We start from the raw sequence: 18,289 nt of genomic DNA, 5'->3' as shown, positions 1-18,289 counted from the left end.
ATGACTATCAAAGTCACCCCGGAATTAAAACTAAGAATTTTTAACGTAACTATTTTTCTAAACATTATTGAAAAAACTTTTTTTCCGAAATAGTTCTTGGACTTTGTGTGGCCTACCCCAGTACATGTTTTAAAAATAAGAATCTTGAGAAAAACCTTACCTGTTGGAAAATATTCTAAAAACAAGTTGAAATCCTATCAAAGTCACCCCGGTTTACGGTACGCCTAACTTATTGAAATTTTACAAAAGTACTTTTCGTCTTTCAATAAATTTTTTTAATAGAATTTATCAGTGAAACGTTTTATATATGATTTGCTCGGTTAACTTAGAAACCAAAACGGCTGAAAGTTTGAATTTCTCAGCATTCAAATGAGTGAACTTTCGAGCATTATTTTTTTGTGTATGTTCTGAAGTTTTTTTAAACGTTCTAGCAAACCAAAATTTTATTTTTACTTTTTGAGTGTTTTCAAAATCACTTTAAGGCTGTTCCAAATATTTATCAAAATTTATGACGCCCACCCTTCTTTAAAAATCATGAAGGGAGTTTTGTTATTTTCAAAAACATTAAAAAATTTGATGAAAACAGAAATATATACAAATGTAAATTGTTTGAAATTTTCAGTATGTTTGAGTTTGAGCTCGTTTAAAAATATTATGATTTTTGATTTTGTCAATGCTTATGTCAATGATATCTTTAAAAAAACTAGAACTAGACTTGTGTAAATTGCATTCATTCATATGTTGAAAATGTGCTTTGTTATTTGATCTATTTTTTTTTTTAGAAAATCATGATTAATCAGAATTACCAGAAGAATCAAATGAGATGAAGTACAATATTTATAAACAGAGTAGCGTCAAACTCACTTTATTTAGGAATACCGTGAAATAACCAAAATCCTTGACCGCTCTTTGTACACTTCTGGTGAAATAGGGGAAATATACCGATTTCCATCACTCTAAGTGGTAGAGTCTGAATGATGCTCGATAATCCGGGGTTCTTGAAATTTACTAACATCAAGTACACCTACCAATAGAGCAGCTTTTTGTGAACATTTTCATTCTATTTAACTTTTACTAAAAGTTATTCCGATTTCTTTTACAAGCCTTTCACATTTTTTTTCCAAATTCTATTCTCGTCTGCTGAGAATGCCCTGTTGCCCATAAAATTCCTATTATCGGCTTACATTTCTTTTTTCAGTGCACTTTTGTGGCTCACACTTACACGCGCTGCTGGTGATGTTGGTGGCCGGTTTTTGTTCTTTATTTGCCTTCGCCTTCGACCAGAATAGGTAAAATATCAAGTGACTCAGGGCGTTTGTTTTTTTAAATTGTGCTTGTTTATTAATTACATGATTTGGGTTTATTATTCACGTGACATGCAAAAGCATGTGCTAGATAATAGATTGCCGGTAGTTGGAAGCAATTTTATTTCTAAAGCGCGGTGAAATCGTTAGCGCAAATAAAAAGATGGTTATGGCGACTTTCGGTAAGCGTTTGAGCCCTCATCTTGCGTGTAAATGTGTGTGCAATCAAAGTGGTGAGAAATGGCGCCTCAAAATAGAAATATGGATCAAAAGTACATTATGCTTGATCTTGTTGGCCAGTAAATGGCATAAATTTGTGTGCTTACTCGAGGCGGAGCTGTTGCTGGTAAGATTACGGCCCAAACAGTTATTTTGGAGTTTTAACCGAGCCACAAACTCGACATAAGAAGAAGATAGGTGATTGACGAAACTCGGTATATTTCCCCTACCACGCAAAACACCCCACACCACCGTGACCAACCCTCAACGGACTTTGGCACAACGGCCAACGACGGTCGAACGATAGCAAAGGCAGCGCTGAATTGGAGCGCTCGATGGATGGATGCTTTTCACAGAGGAAACGTCATTCATCGCAACACTGCACTGTGTTCAACCCAGCAGGATGATGCTCATGATGGTTCCGTGAAGTAGAAGTAGCAGTGCTGCCAACTTAGTGGTTTTCCCATACGCAGAACATTATGGTTCGGTAAACGGCCAAAACCATAATGAGAGAGCTTTCAGTGGTGTTAGGTGGTACAGTTTAGATTCTGTTTGTGTTACAAAATGTGGTTCTTGGTACAGGAAAATTATGGGTGAGTATGGATTTCTTAGAAACTCAGTAGAAGTTAATTTCACTTATTTTGCAGGCTATTTAAAAATTGTATTACCATCGCGATCTTGCAAATATTTCAAGCAACATTTATTATTGTCATCAGGGGTGACATTGGGACTGGGGGTGAGGTTAAGTCATACGAATTCCAGCATTTTTGTATGACCCAATCTCACAACCCAGACCCAATGTCACCCCTGATGACAGTATTCCAAAGTTCTAGAGCATATTTAAAATAAAAAAATATGTTATTTTTTGATAATTAATTAAATCAAGTCATTTTCAAAGATTTTTCGTATAACCAGGGATGGAATAATCGCAAAACAATCAATTTCGCTTGCGAACTTTCTTCACCCGCGAAAGAGAGAGGAGACGAAACACGCAAAGGAAAATCGCTCCCGAAATTCTTCAAGACAATCAATCTACTGATGATTTTTTTTGAATTTTCTTGTCAGCATCACTTATAATTATTGTTTTCACTTTGTTTACACACATTGCCCGTCTACTAAATGTGACAGGTCATTTTTCGACGTGTGACGTTACACTTGCAAGTAAAAAAAAGCAAAGCAATCCACTTTAACGACCCCCGGGTCTTTTGTGGTCTCTGTTGCAAGTTTCTGCTCATTTCTAGGTGTCCGAAGGTTATGTGTGGTGAGTCACCCAAAACCTCTTTTACGCAAATGGACCGACGTTTTACTTCCCCATCCGATAGAAGACCAGTAGGATAAGGCGGGAATCGAACCCGCGCCCCATAGCAACTTAGGGATCGGCAACCGAAGCCGCTAACTACCGCGCCACGAGGCCCTTCTTGCAAGTGTAGTAGTGAAAAAGATGTTGCACCGAGTAATCAAGATGATGTTTTTTTAGATTATTTTACCGAATTTTCGTGCGCGAGAGAGGAGAGCCATATTCCCTTCGGATTTTTTCTCTTGATGAACATCCAAAGATTTTCTTTTGATGATGATTATTCCATCGCTGCGTATAACCATCAGGCTTACCATCTGGCAACACTGCTAGCCAGTGAAAGAAAAACACCACCATTGAACCGGTGACTGATTCCAGATCATGGCACATTTGAATTACCGAACTGTGGCCGACGCACATTCCAGCACACAACCTGCGAGGTGACAGTTGTTACAGCTTGGCATGCAGCACGAAGAAGAAAGGCCCACTCTGGTGGAACATTTTCCCGGCAAAATGTGCTGCCCAGCAGATTGAAAAAAGCACTCAATTCTAGCCTGGCCTGGTAGGCCCTCGCCCTCAGAAGAGGTGTAAAATTCCCGAATAGCACCTGAACATTACCTCTGGAATCTACGGCCCGCACAAATGAACAATTCGAACGCGGATATCGGAAGTAGCAGCCAAACGCAAGTACGTGGTTCGAATCTCAATTTGCATGCCTTTTCGCTGCCGCTTCAGTGGATACATTTTTTCCGTGCCAGTGGAAAATCGCTCTCTTTATGTTGGTGATTTTCCCGGAAAATATGCTCACCCCAGAATCCCCCACACATACACACATTAGAGTGCGCGTTCCGGCACGTGGGAATTGTCCCACGTACTGGGAAGTTGTTTTGTCCCTTTGTGTGCTGTGAAATCAAGGGAAAATCGGAAAATTGTTATGGACTGAAAAGGGCCAGCTCCGTTCAATGAATGCCATTCCTGGGTGTGTGTGACAGAAAAATGCATCACGTAAAGGTTACCTCGCTTGGAATTTCAACAGAGAAGACAATTTGGTGAGGATTCCGTATATACCGTACAGTTAACATTTTCATGTTTGGACTCTATTGTATACTTAACCCTCTACTGCCCAAATTTTTTTTTCGAAAATATTTATTTTTCCCGTGTTCAGGAGGTTATTTTGAGCAACTTTTGTTCTACGAAAAACTTTGCTTCTCTTGTTTTATGTTTTTCTTGTTTCATTTTAAGTATTTTAATTTGCATTTATCTTGTTTAGTTTATGTTTGTTTTTGGTAGTATTTGGCCTATTCTACCACCTAATATAATTACATTTTGCCTAACTAATTTTTGCACGTTTTTGCAGTCACTTTTTCAATTTTTTGCATGTTTTTCACATTTTTTGCTATAGAATGGCACCATCATCATTTAAATTGCAAAAAATGCGTAGAGGCATAGTCTGGGACACTACAAAAATTACTGCATACTTCTTTTTACTGAAAATATAGAAAATGTTACTAAAAAAACACAGCCAAAGTTGACCCCTAAAAAAATGACATTTTTAAAAACATTGGCAAAGTCACATAAAACAAGTTAAACTTTCAACCCTGAATTTTTTTAAAATTTTAAGAGTTCTTCTTTCCAATGCTTTTTAAAGATCAAAAATCGGTTGGAAAATTGATTTTTGGCGATTTTTTAGATCGAAGCCCGTCTAGAGGCGGGGTTAGGTTGTAGAGGGTTAACATATCTTTGAAATTTTTATTCTGGGGTTCTTATGAAACATTTGTATTTTTTTGTTTGCGAGATGTACTCAGTGCATGCATCTAACACTTAAAAGTATTTTTGACAAAGGACTTTGTCTTAAAGCTCTATCTGCGGTGTCAATGCAAAATTTTTCGAAAATGTAGCGTTACCGTCGCAAGCCCTCGGCGTGACATTCTGTTTCTGTTGCGTAGATGCCGTGAAAACTATTTAAGCTAAAAGTTAGCCTCTGGAGGATTTAGTGTCCATCAGACTTTCATCAAAGACGGACCTTACGTTGGGAATTTTATTGCTCACACACACACACGCAGGTGGTGCTCGAACTTGAGAGGAGGTCCAAGAAGTTATTGACGGTAGCCAGAACGGTCCCCGGAATACCGAAATGATCGGGAACAAATTGGTAGGATATCGGCCACACCCGGAGTGGCCAGTGTCCTGTGGGAAGGTTCTACCGGGAGGACATTTACGGAACCATACAAATTTGGGCAATATGGGTATCAAAATTCATGGTTTTTGATACTGGTAATGAAAATGACCATTTTGGCAGGATTGGCCACACCCGGAGTGGCCATTGCCCTGAGGGAAGGTTCTACCGGGAGGACATTTACGGAACCATACAAATTTGGGCAATATGGGTATCAAAATTCATGGTTTTTGATACTGGTAATGAAAATGGCCATTTTGGCAGGATTGACCACACCCGGAGTGGCCATTGCCCTGAGGGAAGGTTCTACCGGGAGGACATTTACGGAATCATACAAATTTGGGCAATATGGGTATCAAAATTCATGGTTTTTGATACTGGTAATGAAAATGGCCATTTTGGCAGGATTGGCCACACCCGGAGTGGCCATTGCCCTGAGGGAAGGTTCTACCGGGAGGACATTTACGGAACCATACAAATTTGGGCAATATGGGTATCAAAATTCATGGTTTTTGATACTGGTAATCGAAATGGCCATTTTGGCAGGATTGACCACACCCGGAGTGGCCATTGCCCTGAGGGAAGGTTCTACCGGGAGGACATTTACGGAACCATACAAATTTGGGCAATATGGGTATCCAAATTCATGGTTTTTGATACTGGTAATGAAAATGGCCATTTTGGCAGGATTGGCCACACCCGGAGTGGCCATTGCCCTGAGGGAAGGTTCTACCGGGAGGACATTTACGGAACCATACAAATTTGGGCAATATGGGTATCAAAATTCATGGTTTTTGATACTGGTAATGAAAATGGCCATTTTGGCAGGATTGGCCACACCCGGAGTGGCCATTGCCCTGAGGGAAGGTTCTACCGAGAGGACATTTACGGAACCATACAAATTTGGGCAATATGGGTATCAAAATTCATGGTTTTTGATACTGGTAATGAAAATGACCATTTTGGCAGGATTGGCCACACCCGGAGTGGCCATTGCCCTGAGGGAAGGTTCTACCGGGAGGACATTTACGGAACCATACGTCTTGGGGCAATATGCGTATCAAAATTCATGGTTTTTGATACTGGTGATGAAAATGGCCATTTTGGCAGGATTGGCCACACCCGGAGTGGCCATTGCCCTGAGGGAAGGTTCTACCGGGAGGACATTTACGGAACCATACGTCTTGGGGCAATATGGGTATCAAAATTCATGGTTTTTGATACTGGTGATGAAAATGGCCATTTTGGCAGAATTGGCCACACCCGGAGTGGCCAGTGCCCTGAGGGAAGGTTCTACCGGGGGGACATTTACGGAACCATACGACTTGGGGCAATATGCGTATCAAAATTCATGGTTTTTGATACTGGTGATGAAAATTGCCATTTTGGCAGGATTGGCCACACCCGGAGTGGCCAGTGCCCTGAGGGAAGGTTCTACCGGGAGAACATTTACGGAACCATACGTCTTGGGGCAATATGCGTATCAAAATTCATGGTTTTTGATACTGGTGATGAAAATGGCCATTTTGGCAGAATTGGCCACACCCGGAGTGGCCTGTGCCCTCGGGAAGGTTCTACCGGGGGGACATTAATCGAACCATACGACTTGGGGCAATATGGGTATCAAAATTCATGGTTATTGAAACTGGAAATGAAAATGGCCATTTTGACTGGATTGGCCACACCCGGAGTGGCCAGTGCCCTCGGGAAGGTTCTACCGGGGGGACATTAATCGAACCATACGACTTAGGGCAATATGGGTATCAAAATTCATGGTTTTTTAAACTGGTAATGAAAATGGCCATTTTGACCGGATTGGCCACACCCGGAGTGGTCAGTTTCCTCGGGAAGGTTCTACCGTGGGGACATTAATCGGTTCCGTAAATGTCCTCCGGGTGTGGCCAATCCAGTCAAAATGCCCATTTTCATTACCAGTTTCAATAACCATGAATTTTGATACCCATATTGGCCCAAGTCGTATGGTTCGAATAATGTCCCACCGGTAGAACCTTCCCGAGGGCACTGGCCACTCCGGGTGTGGCCAATCCAGTCAAAATGGCCATTTTCATTATCAGTTTCAATAACCATGAATTTTGATACCCATATTGGCCCAAGTCGTATGGTTCGAATAATGTCCCCCCGGTAGAACCTTCCCGAGGGCACTGGCCACTCCGGGTGTGGCCAATCCAGTCAAAATGGCCATTTTCATTTCCAGTTTCAATAACCATGAATTTTGATACCCATATTGGCCCAAGTCGTATGGTTCGATTAATGTCCCCCCGGTAGAACCTTCCCGAGGGCACTGGCCACTCCGGGTGTGGCCAATCCAGTCAAAATGGCCATTTTCATTTCCAGTTTCAATAACCATGAATTTTGATACCTATATTGCCCCAAGTCGTATGGTTCGATTAATGTCCCCCCGGTAGAACCTTCCCGAGGGCACTGGCCACTCCGGGTGTGGCCAATCCAGTCAAAATGGCCATTTTCATTTCCAGTTTCAATAACCATGAATTTTGATACCCATATTGCCCCAAGTCGTATGGTTCGATTAATGTCCCCCCGGTAGAACCTTCCCGAGGGCACTGGCCACTCCGGGTGTGGCCAATCCAGTCAAAATGGCCATTTTCATTACCAGTTTCAATAACCATGAATTTTGATACCCATATTGCCCCAAGTCGTATGGTTCGATTAATGTCCCCCCGGTAGAACCTTCCCGAGGGCACTGGCCACTCCGGGTGTGGCCAATCCAGTCAAAATGGCCATTTTCATTACCAGTTTCAATAACCATGAATTTTGATACCCATATTGGCCCAAGTCGTATGGTTCGATTAATGTCCCCCCGGTAGAACCTTCCCGAGGGCACTGGCCACTCCGGGTGTGGCCAATCCAGTCAAAATGGCCATTTTCATTTCCAGTTTCAATAACCATGAATTTTGATACCTATATTGCCCCAAGTCGTATGGTTCGATTAATGTCCCCCCGGTAGAACCTTCCCGAGGGCACTGGCCACTCCGGGTGTGGCCAATCCAGTCAAAATGGCCATTTTCATTTCCAGTTTCAATAACCATGAATTTTGATACCCATATTGCCCCAAGTCGTATGGTTCGATTAATGTCCCCCCGGTAGAACCTTCCCGAGGGCACTGGCCACTCCGGGTGTGGCCAATCCAGTCAAAATGGCCATTTTCATTTCCAGTTTCAATAACCATGAATTTTGATACCTATATTGCCCCAAGTCGTATGGTTCGATTAATGTCCCCCCGGTAGAACCTTCCCGAGGGCACTGGCCACTCCGGGTGTGGCCAATCCAGTCAAAATGGCCATTTTCATTACCAGTTTCAATAACCATGAATTTTGATACCCATATTGGCCCAAGTCGTATGGTTCGATTAATGTCCCCCCGGTAGAACCTTCCCGAGGGCACTGGCCACTCCGGGTGTGGCCAATCCAGTCAAAATGGCCATTTTCATTTCCAGTTTCAATAACCATGAATTTTGATACCCATATTGCCCCAAGTCGTATGGTTCGATTAATGTCCCCCCGGTAGAACCTTCCCGAGGGCACTGGCCACTCCGGGTGTGGCCAATCCAGTCAAAATGGCCATTTTCATTTCCAGTTTCAATAACCATGAATTTTGATACCTATATTGCCCCAAGTCGTATGGTTCGATTAATGTCCCCCCGGTAGAACCTTCCCGAGGGCACTGGCCACTCCGGGTGTGGCCAATCCAGTCAAAATGGCCATTTTCATTACCAGTTTCAATAACCATGAATTTTGATACCCATATTGGCCCAAGTCGTATGGTTCGATTAATGTCCCCCCGGTAGAACCTTCCCGAGGGCACTGGCCACTCCGGGTGTGGCCAATCCAGTCAAAATGGCCATTTTCATTTCCAGTTTCAATAACCATGAATTTTGATACCTATATTGCCCCAAGTCGTATGGTTCGATTAATGTCCCCCGGTAGAACCTTCCCGAGGGCACTGGCCACTCCGGGTGTGGCCAATCCAGTCAAAATGGCCATTTTCATTTCCAGTTTCAATAACCATGAATTTTGATACCCATATTGCCCCAAGTCGTATGGTTCGATTAATGTCCCCCCGGTAGAACCTTCCCGAGGGCACTGGCCACTCCGGGTGTGGCCAATCCAGTCAAAATGGCCATTTTCATTTCCAGTTTCAATAACCATGAATTTTGATACCTATATTGCCCCAAGTCGTATGGTTCGATTAATGTCCCCCCGGTAGAACCTTCCCGAGGGCACTGGCCACTCCGGGTGTGGCCAATCCAGTCAAAATGGCCATTTTCATTACCAGTTTCAATAACCATGAATTTTGATACCCATATTGGCCCAAGTCGTATGGTTCGATTAATGTCCCCCCGGTAGAACCTTCCCGAGGGCACTGGCCACTCCGGGTGTGGCCAATCCAGTCAAAATGGCCATTTTCATTACCAGTTTCAATAACCATGAATTTTGATACCTATATTGCCCCAAGTCGTATGGTTCGATTAATGTCCCCCCGGTAGAACCTTCCCGAGGGCACTGGCCACTCCGGGTGTGGCCAATCCAGTCAAAATGGCCATTTTCATTACCAGTTTCAATAACCATGAATTTTGATACCTATATTGCCCCAAGTCGTATGGTTCGATTAATGTCCCCCCGGTAGAACCTTCCCGAGGGCACTGGCCACTCCGGGTGTGGCCAATCCAGTCAAAATGGCCATTTTCATTACCAGTTTCAATAACCATGAATTTTGATACCCATATTGCCCCAAGTCGTATGGTTCGATTAATGTCCCCCCGGTAGAACCTTCCCGAGGGCACTGGCCACTCCGGGTGTGGCCAATCCAGTCAAAATGGCCATTTTCATTACCAGTTTCAATAACCATGAATTTTGATACCCATATTGGCCCAAGTCGTATGGTTCGATTAATGTCCCCCCGGTAGAACCTTCCCGAGGGCACTGGCCACTCCGGGTGTGGCCAATCCAGTCAAAATGGCCATTTTCATTACCAGTTTCAATAACCATGAATTTTGATACCCATATTGGCCCAAGTCGTATGGTTCGATTAATGTCCCCCCGGTAGAACCTTCCCGAGGGCACTGGCCACTCCGGGTGTGGCCAATCCAGTCAAAATGGCCATTTTCATTACCAGTTTCAATAACCATGAATTTTGATACCCATATTGGCCCAAGTCGTATGGTTCGATTAATGTCCCCCCGGTAGAACCTTCCCGAGGGCACTGGCCACTCCGGGTGTGGCCAATCCAGTCAAAATGGCCATTTTCATTACCAGTTTCAATAACCATGAATTTTGATACCCATATTGGCCCAAGTCGTATGGTTCGATTAATGTCCCCCCGGTAGAACCTTCCCGAGGGCACTGGCCACTCCGGGTGTGGCCAATCCAGTCAAAATGGCCATTTTCATTACCAGTTTCAATAACCATGAATTTTGATACCTATATTGCCCCAAGTCGTATGGTTCGATTAATGTCCCCCCGGTAGAACCTTCCCGAGGGCACTGGCCACTCCGGGTGTGGCCAATCCAGTCAAAATGGCCATTTTCATTACCAGTTTCAATAACCATGAATTTTGATACCCATATTGGCCCAAGTCGTATGGTTCGATTAATGTCCCCCCGGTAGAACCTTCCCGAGGGCACTGGCCACTCCGGGTGTGGCCAATCCAGTCAAAATGGCCATTTTCATTACCAGTTTCAATAACCATGAATTTTGATACCTATATTGCCCCAAGTCGTATGGTTCGATTAATGTCCCCCCGGTAGAACCTTCCCGAGGGCACTGGCCACTCCGGGTGTGGCCAATCCAGTCAAAATGCCCATTTTCATTACCAGTTTCAATAACCATGAATTTTGATACCCATATTGGCCCAAGTCGTATGGTTCGATTAATGTCCCCCCGGTAGAACCTTCCCGAGGGCACTGGCCACTCCGGGTGTGGCCAATCCAGTCAAAATGGCCATTTTCATTACCAGTTTCAATAACCATGAATTTTGATACCTATATTGCCCCAAGTCGTATGGTTCGATTAATGTCCCCCCGGTAGAACCTTCCCGAGGGCACTGGCCACTCCGGGTGTGGCCAATCCAGTCAAAATGGCCATTTTCATTTCCAGTTTCAATAACCATGAATTTTGATACCTATATTGCCCCAAGTCGTATGGTTCGATTAATGTCCCCCCGGTAGAACCTTCCCGAGGGCACTGGCCACTCCGGGTGTGGCCAATCCAGTCAAAATGGCCATTTTCATTTCCAGTTTCAATAACCATGAATTTTGATACCTATATTGCCCCAAGTCGTATGGTTCGATTAATGTCCCCCCGGTAGAACCTTCCCGAGGGCACTGGCCACTCCGGGTGTGGCCAATCCAGTCAAAATGGCCATTTTCATTATCAGTTTCAATAACCATGAATTTTGATACCCATATTGCCCCAAGTCGTACGGTTCAATTAATGTCCCCCCGGTAGAACCTTCCCGAGGGCACTGGCCACTCCGGGTGTGGCCAATCCGGTCAAAATGCCCATTTTCATTACCAGTTTCAATAACCATGAATTTTGATACCCATATTGCCCCAAGTCGTATGGTTCGATTAATGTCCCCCCGGTAGAACCTTCCCGAGGGCACTGGCCACTCCGGGTGTGGCCAATCCGGTTAAAATGCCCATTTTCATTACCAGTTTCAATAACCATGAATTTTGATACCCATATTGCCCCAAGTCGTATGGTTCGATTAATGTCCCCCCGGTAGAACCTTCCCGAGGGCACTGGCCACTCCGGGTGTGGCCAATCCGGTCAAAATGCCCATTTTCATTACCAGTTTCAATAACCATGAATTTTGATACCCATATTGCCCCAAGTCGTATGGTTCGATTAATGTCCCCCCGGTAGAACCTTCCCGATGGCACTGGCCACTCCGGGTGTGGCCAATCCGGTCAAAATGCCCATTTTCATTACCAGTTTCAATAACCATGAATTTTGATACCCATATTGCCCCAAGTCGTATGGTTCGATTAATGTCCCCCCGGTAGAACCTTCCCGAGGGCACTGGCCACTCCGGGTGTGGCCAATCCAGTCAAAATGACCATTTTCATTACCAGTTTCAATAACCATGAATTTTGATACCCATATTGCCCCAAGTCGTATGGTTCGATTAATGTCCCCCGGTAGAACCTTCCCGAGGTCACTGGCCACTCCGGGTGTGGCTAATCCAGTCAAAATGGCCATTTTCATTTCCAGTTTCAATAACCATGAATTTTGATACCCATATTGCCCCAAGTCGTATGGTTCGATTAATGTCCCCCCGGTAGAACCTTCCCGAGGGCACTGGCCACTCCGGGTGTGGCCAATCCAGTCAAAATGGCCATTTTCATTATCAGTTTCAATAACCATGAATTTTGATACCCATATTGCCCCAAGTCGTACGGTTCGATTAATGTCCCCCCGGTAGAACCTTCCCGAGGGCACTGGCCACTCCGGGTGTGGCCAATCCGGTCAAAATGCCCATTTTCATTACCAGTTTCAATAACCATGAATTTTGATACCCATATTGCCCCAAGTCGTATGGTTCGATTAATGTCCCCCCGGTAGAACCTTCCCGAGGGCACTGGCCACTCCGGGTGTGGCCAATCCGGTCAAAATGGCCATTTTCATTACCAGTTTCAAAATTCATGAATTTTGATACCCATATTGCCCCAAGTCGTATGGTACGATTAATGTCCCCACGGTAGAACCTTCCCGAGGGCACTGGCCACTCCGGGTGTGGCCAATCCGGTCAAAATGGCCATTTTCATTACCAGTTTCAATAACCATGAATTTTGATACCCATATTGCCCCAAGTCGTATGGTTCGATTAATGTCCCCCCGGTAGAACCTTCCCGAGGGCACTGGCCACTCCGGGTGTGGCCAATATCCTATAAATGTAGTCCCAAGCCCATTGTCCCAAATCATTCTGGTCCGGTGACCGTCCTTACAATCTTCATAAGAACAGAATTCCTCCCAATTTAGTGCACAAACTGTGTCTTTCAATGTGTGCGTGTGTGTGTGTGAGCAATAAAATTGCCACCGTGGATCTGCTTTTGTCGAAACCTCGTAAGGCACTGAATTTTTCTGAGGCTATCTGTTAGCTTAAATAGTTCGCATGAAATGTGGCAACAGTGGTGCAACATTCTCGCGTGACAGTTCCACGAAAACAGGAGAGGAGGCAAAATTTGCACCATGTTGCCACATTTCATGCAAACTATTTAAGCTAACAGATAGCCTCAGAAAAATTCAGTGCCTTACGAGGTTTCGACAAAAGCAGATCCACGGTGGCAATTTTATTGCTCACACACACACACGCACACATTGAAAGACACAGTTTGTGCACTAAATTGGGAGGAATTCTGTTCTTATGAAGATTGTAAGGACGGTCACCGGACCAGAATGATTTGGGACAATGGGCTTGGGACTACATTTATAGGATATTGGCCACACCCGGAGTGGCCAGTGCCCTCGGGAAGGTTCTACCGGGGGGACATTAATCGAACCATACGACTTGGGGCAATATGGGTATCAAAATTCATGGTTATTGAAACTGGTAATGAAAATGGCCATTTTGACCGGATTGGCCACACCCGGAGTGGCCAGTGCCCTCGGGAAGGTTCTACCGTGGGGACATTAATCGTACCATACGACTTGGGGCAATATGGGTATCAAAATTCATGAATTTTGAAACTGGTAATGAAAATGGCCATTTTGACCGGATTGGCCACACCCGGAGTGGACATTGCCCTCGGGAAGGTTCTACCGGGGGGACATTAATCGAACCATACGACTTGGGGCAATATGGGTATCAAAATTCATGGTTTTTTAAACTGGTAATGAAAATGGCCATTTTGACCGGATTGGCCACACCCGGAGTGGCCAGTGCCCTCGGGAAGGTTCTACCGGGGGGACATTAATCGAACCATACGACTTGGGGCAATAAGGGTATCAAAATTCATGGTTTTTGAAACTGGTAATGAAAATGGCCATTTTGACCGGATTGGCCACACCCAGAGTGGCCATTGCCCTGAGGGAAGGTTCTACCGGGAGGACATTTACGGAACCATACGTCTTGGGGCAATATGCGTATCAAAATTCATGGTTTTTTTAACTGGTAATGAAAATGGCCATTTTGACCGGATTGGCCACACCCGGAGTGGCCAGTGCCCTCGGGAAGGTTCTACCGGGGGGACATTAATCGTACCATACGACTTGGGGCAATATGGGTATCAAAATTCATGGTTATTGAAACTGGTAATGAAAATGGCCATTTTGACCGGATTGGCCACACCCGGAGTGGCCAGTGCCCTCGGGAAGGTTCTACCGGGGGGACATTAATCGAACCATACGACTTGGGGCAATATGGGTATCAAAATTCATGGTTTTTTAAACTGGTAATGAAAATGGCCATTTTGACCGGATTGGCCACACCCGGAGTGGCCAGTGCCCTCGGGAAGGTTCTACCGGGGGGACATTAATCGAACCATACGACTTGGGGCAATAAGGGTATCAAAATTCATGGTTTTTGAAACTGGTAATGAAAATGGCCATTTTGACCGGATTGGCCACACCCAGAGTGGCCATTGCCCTGAGGGAAGGTTCTACCGGGAGGACATTTACGGAACCATACGTCTTGGGGCAATATGCGTATCAAAATTCATGGTTTTTTTTAACTGGTAATGAAAATGGCCATTTTGACCGGATTGGCCACACCCGGAGTGGCCAGTGCCCTCGGGAAGGTTCTACCGGGGGGACATTAATCGAACCATACGACTTGGGGCAATATGGGTATCAAAATTCATGGTTATTGAAACTCGTAATGAAAATGGCCATTTTGACCGGATTGGCCACACCCGGAGTGGCCAGTGCCCTCGGGAAGGTTCTACCGGGGGGACATTAATCGAACCATACGACTTGGGGCAATATGGGTATCAAAATTCATGGTTTTTTAAACTGGTAATGAAAATGGCCATTTTGACCGGATTGGCCACACCCGGAGTGGCCAGTGCCCTCGGGAAGGTTCTACCGGGGGGACATTAATCGAACCATACGACTTGGGGCAATAAGGGTATCAAAATTCATGGTTTTTGAAACTGGTAATGAAAATGGCCATTTTGACCGGATTGGCCACACCCAGAGTGGCCATTGCCCTGAGGGAAGGTTCTACCGGGAGGACATTTACGGAACCATACGTCTTGGGGCAATATGCGTATCAAAATTCATGGTTTTTTTTAACTGGTAATGAAAATGGCCATTTTGACCGGATTGGCCACACCCGGAGTGGCCAGTGCCCTCGGGAAGGTTCTACCGGGGGGACATTAATCGAACCATACGACTTGGGGCAATATGGGTATCAAAATTCATGGTTATTGAAACTCGTAATGAAAATGGCCATTTTGACCGGATTGGCCACACCCGGAGTGGCCAGTGCCCTCGGGAAGGTTCTACCGGGGGGACATTAATCGAACCATACGACTTGGGGCAATATGGGTATCAAAATTCATGGTTTTTTAAACTGGTAATGAAAATGGCCATTTTGACCGGATTGGCCACACCCGGAGTGGCCAGTGCCCTCGGGAAGGTTCTACCGGGGGGACATTAATCGAACCATACGACTTGGGGCAATATGGGTATCAAAATTCATGGTTTTTGATACTGGTGATGAAAATGGCCATTTTGACTGGATTGGCCACACCCAGAGTGGCCATTGCCCTGAGGGAAGGTTCTACCGGGAGGACATTTACGGAACCATACGTCTTGGGGCAATATGCGTATCAAAATTCATGGTTTTTTTTTAACTGGTAATGAAAATGGCCATTTTGACCGGATTGGCCACACCCGGAGTGGCCAGTGCCCTCGGGAAGGTTCTACCGGGGGGACATTAATCGAACCATACGACTTGGGGCAATATGGGTATCAAAATTCATGGTTTTTTAAACTGGTAATGAAAATGGCCATTTTGACCGGATTGGCCACACCCGGAGTGGCCAGTGCCCTCGGGAAGGTTCTACCGGGGGGACATTAATCGAACCATACGACTTGGGGCAATAAGGGTATCAAAATTCATGGTTTTTGAAACTGGTAATGAAAATGGCCATTTTGACCGGATTGGCCACACCCAGAGTGGCCATTGCCCTGAGGGAAGGTTCTACCGGGAGGACATTTACGGAACCATACGTCTTGGGGCAATATGCGTATCAAAATTCATGGTTTTTCAAACTGGTAATGAAAATGGCCATTTTGACCGGATTGGCCACACCCGGAGTGGCCAGTGCCCTCGGGAAGGTTCTACCGGGGGGACATTAATCGAACCATACGACTTGGGGCAATATGGGTATCAAAATTCATGGTTATTGAAACTGGTAATGAAAATGGCCATTTTGACCGGATTGGCCACACCCGGAGTGGCCAGTGCCCTCGGGAAGGTTCTACCGGGGGGACATTAATCGAACCATACGACTTGGGGCAATATGCGTATCAAAATTCATGGTTTTTTTTAACTGGTAATGAAAATGGCCATTTTGACCGGATTGGCCACACCCGGAGTGGCCAGTGCCCTCGGGAAGGTTCTACCGGGGGGACATTAATCGAACCATACGACTTGGGGCAATATGGGTATCAAAATTCATGGTTATTGAAACTGGTAATGAAAATGGCCATTTTGACCGGATTGGCCACACCCGGAGTGGCCAGTGCCCTCGGGAAGGTTCTACCGTGGGGACATTAATCGTACCATACGACTTGGGGCAATAAGGGTATCAAAATTCATGAATTTTGAAACTGGTAATGAAAATGGCCATTTTGACCGGATTGGCCACACCCGGAGTGGACATTGCCCCTCGGGAAGGTTCTACCGGGAGGACATTTACGGAACCATACGTCTTGGGGCAATATGCGTATCAAAATTCATGGTTTTTCAAACTGGTAATGAAAATGGCCATTTTGACCGGATTGGCCACACCCGGAGTGGCCAGTGCCCTCGGGAAGGTTCTACCGGGGGGACATTAATCGAACCATACGACTTGGGGCAATATGGGTATCAAAATTCATGGTTTTTTAAACTGGTAATGAAAATGGCCATTTTGACCGGATTGGCCACACCCGGAGTGGCCAGTGCCCTCGGGAAGGTTCTACCGGGGGGACATTAATCGAACCATACGACTTGGGGCAATAAGGGTATCAAAATTCATGGTTTTTGAAACTGGTAATGAAAATGGCCATTTTGACCGGATTGGCCACACCCAGAGTGGCCATTGCCCTGAGGGAAGGTTCTACCGGGAGGACATTTACGGAACCATACGTCTTGGGGCAATATGCGTATCAAAATTCATGGTTTTTTTAACTGGTAATGAAAATGGCCATTTTGACCGGATTGGCCACACCCGGAGTGGCCAGTGCCCTCGGGAAGGTTCTACCGGGGGGACATTAATCGTACCATACGACTTGGGGCAATATGGGTATCAAAATTCATGATTTTTGAAACTGGTAATGAAAATGGCCATTTTGACCGGATTGGCCACACCCGGAGTGGCCAGTGCCCTCGGGAAGGTTCTACCGGGGGGACATTAATCGAACCATACGACTTGGGGCAATATGGGTATCAAAATTCATGGTTATTGAAACTGGTAATGAAAATGGCCATTTTGACCGGATTGGCCACACCCGGAGTGGCCAGTGCCCTCGGGAAGGTTCTACCGTGGGGACATTAATCGTACCATACGACTTGGGGCAATATGGGTATCAAAATTCATGAATTTTGAAACTGGTAATGAAAATGGCCATTTTGACCGGATTGGCCACACCCGGAGTGGCCATTGCCCTGAGGGAAGGTTCTACCGGGAGGACATTTACGGAACCATACGTCTTGGGGCAATATGCGTATCAAAATTCATGGTTTTTCAAACTGGTAATGAAAATGGGCATTTTGACCGGATTGGCCACACCCGGAGTGGCCAGTGCCCTCGGGAAGGTTCTACCGGGGGGACATTAATCGAACCATACGACTTGGGGCAATATGGGTATCAAAATTCATGTTTTTTTTAAACTGGTAATGAAAATGGCCATTTTGACTGGATTGGCCACACCCGGAGTGGCCAGTGCCCTCGGGAAGGTTCTACCGGGGGGACATTAATCGAACCATACGACTTGGGGCAATAAGGGTATCAAAATTCATGGTTTTTGAAACTGGTAATGAAAATGGCCATTTTGACCGGATTGGCCACACCCGGAGTGGCCATTGCCCTGAGGGAAGGTTCTA

Source organism: Culex pipiens, chromosome 2 (genome assembly GCF_016801865.2).
Source record: "Culex pipiens pallens isolate TS chromosome 2, TS_CPP_V2, whole genome shotgun sequence".
Lineage (NCBI taxonomy): Eukaryota > Metazoa > Arthropoda > Insecta > Diptera > Culicidae > Culex > Culex pipiens.
Note: the sequence above shows the minus strand (reverse complement) of the source record.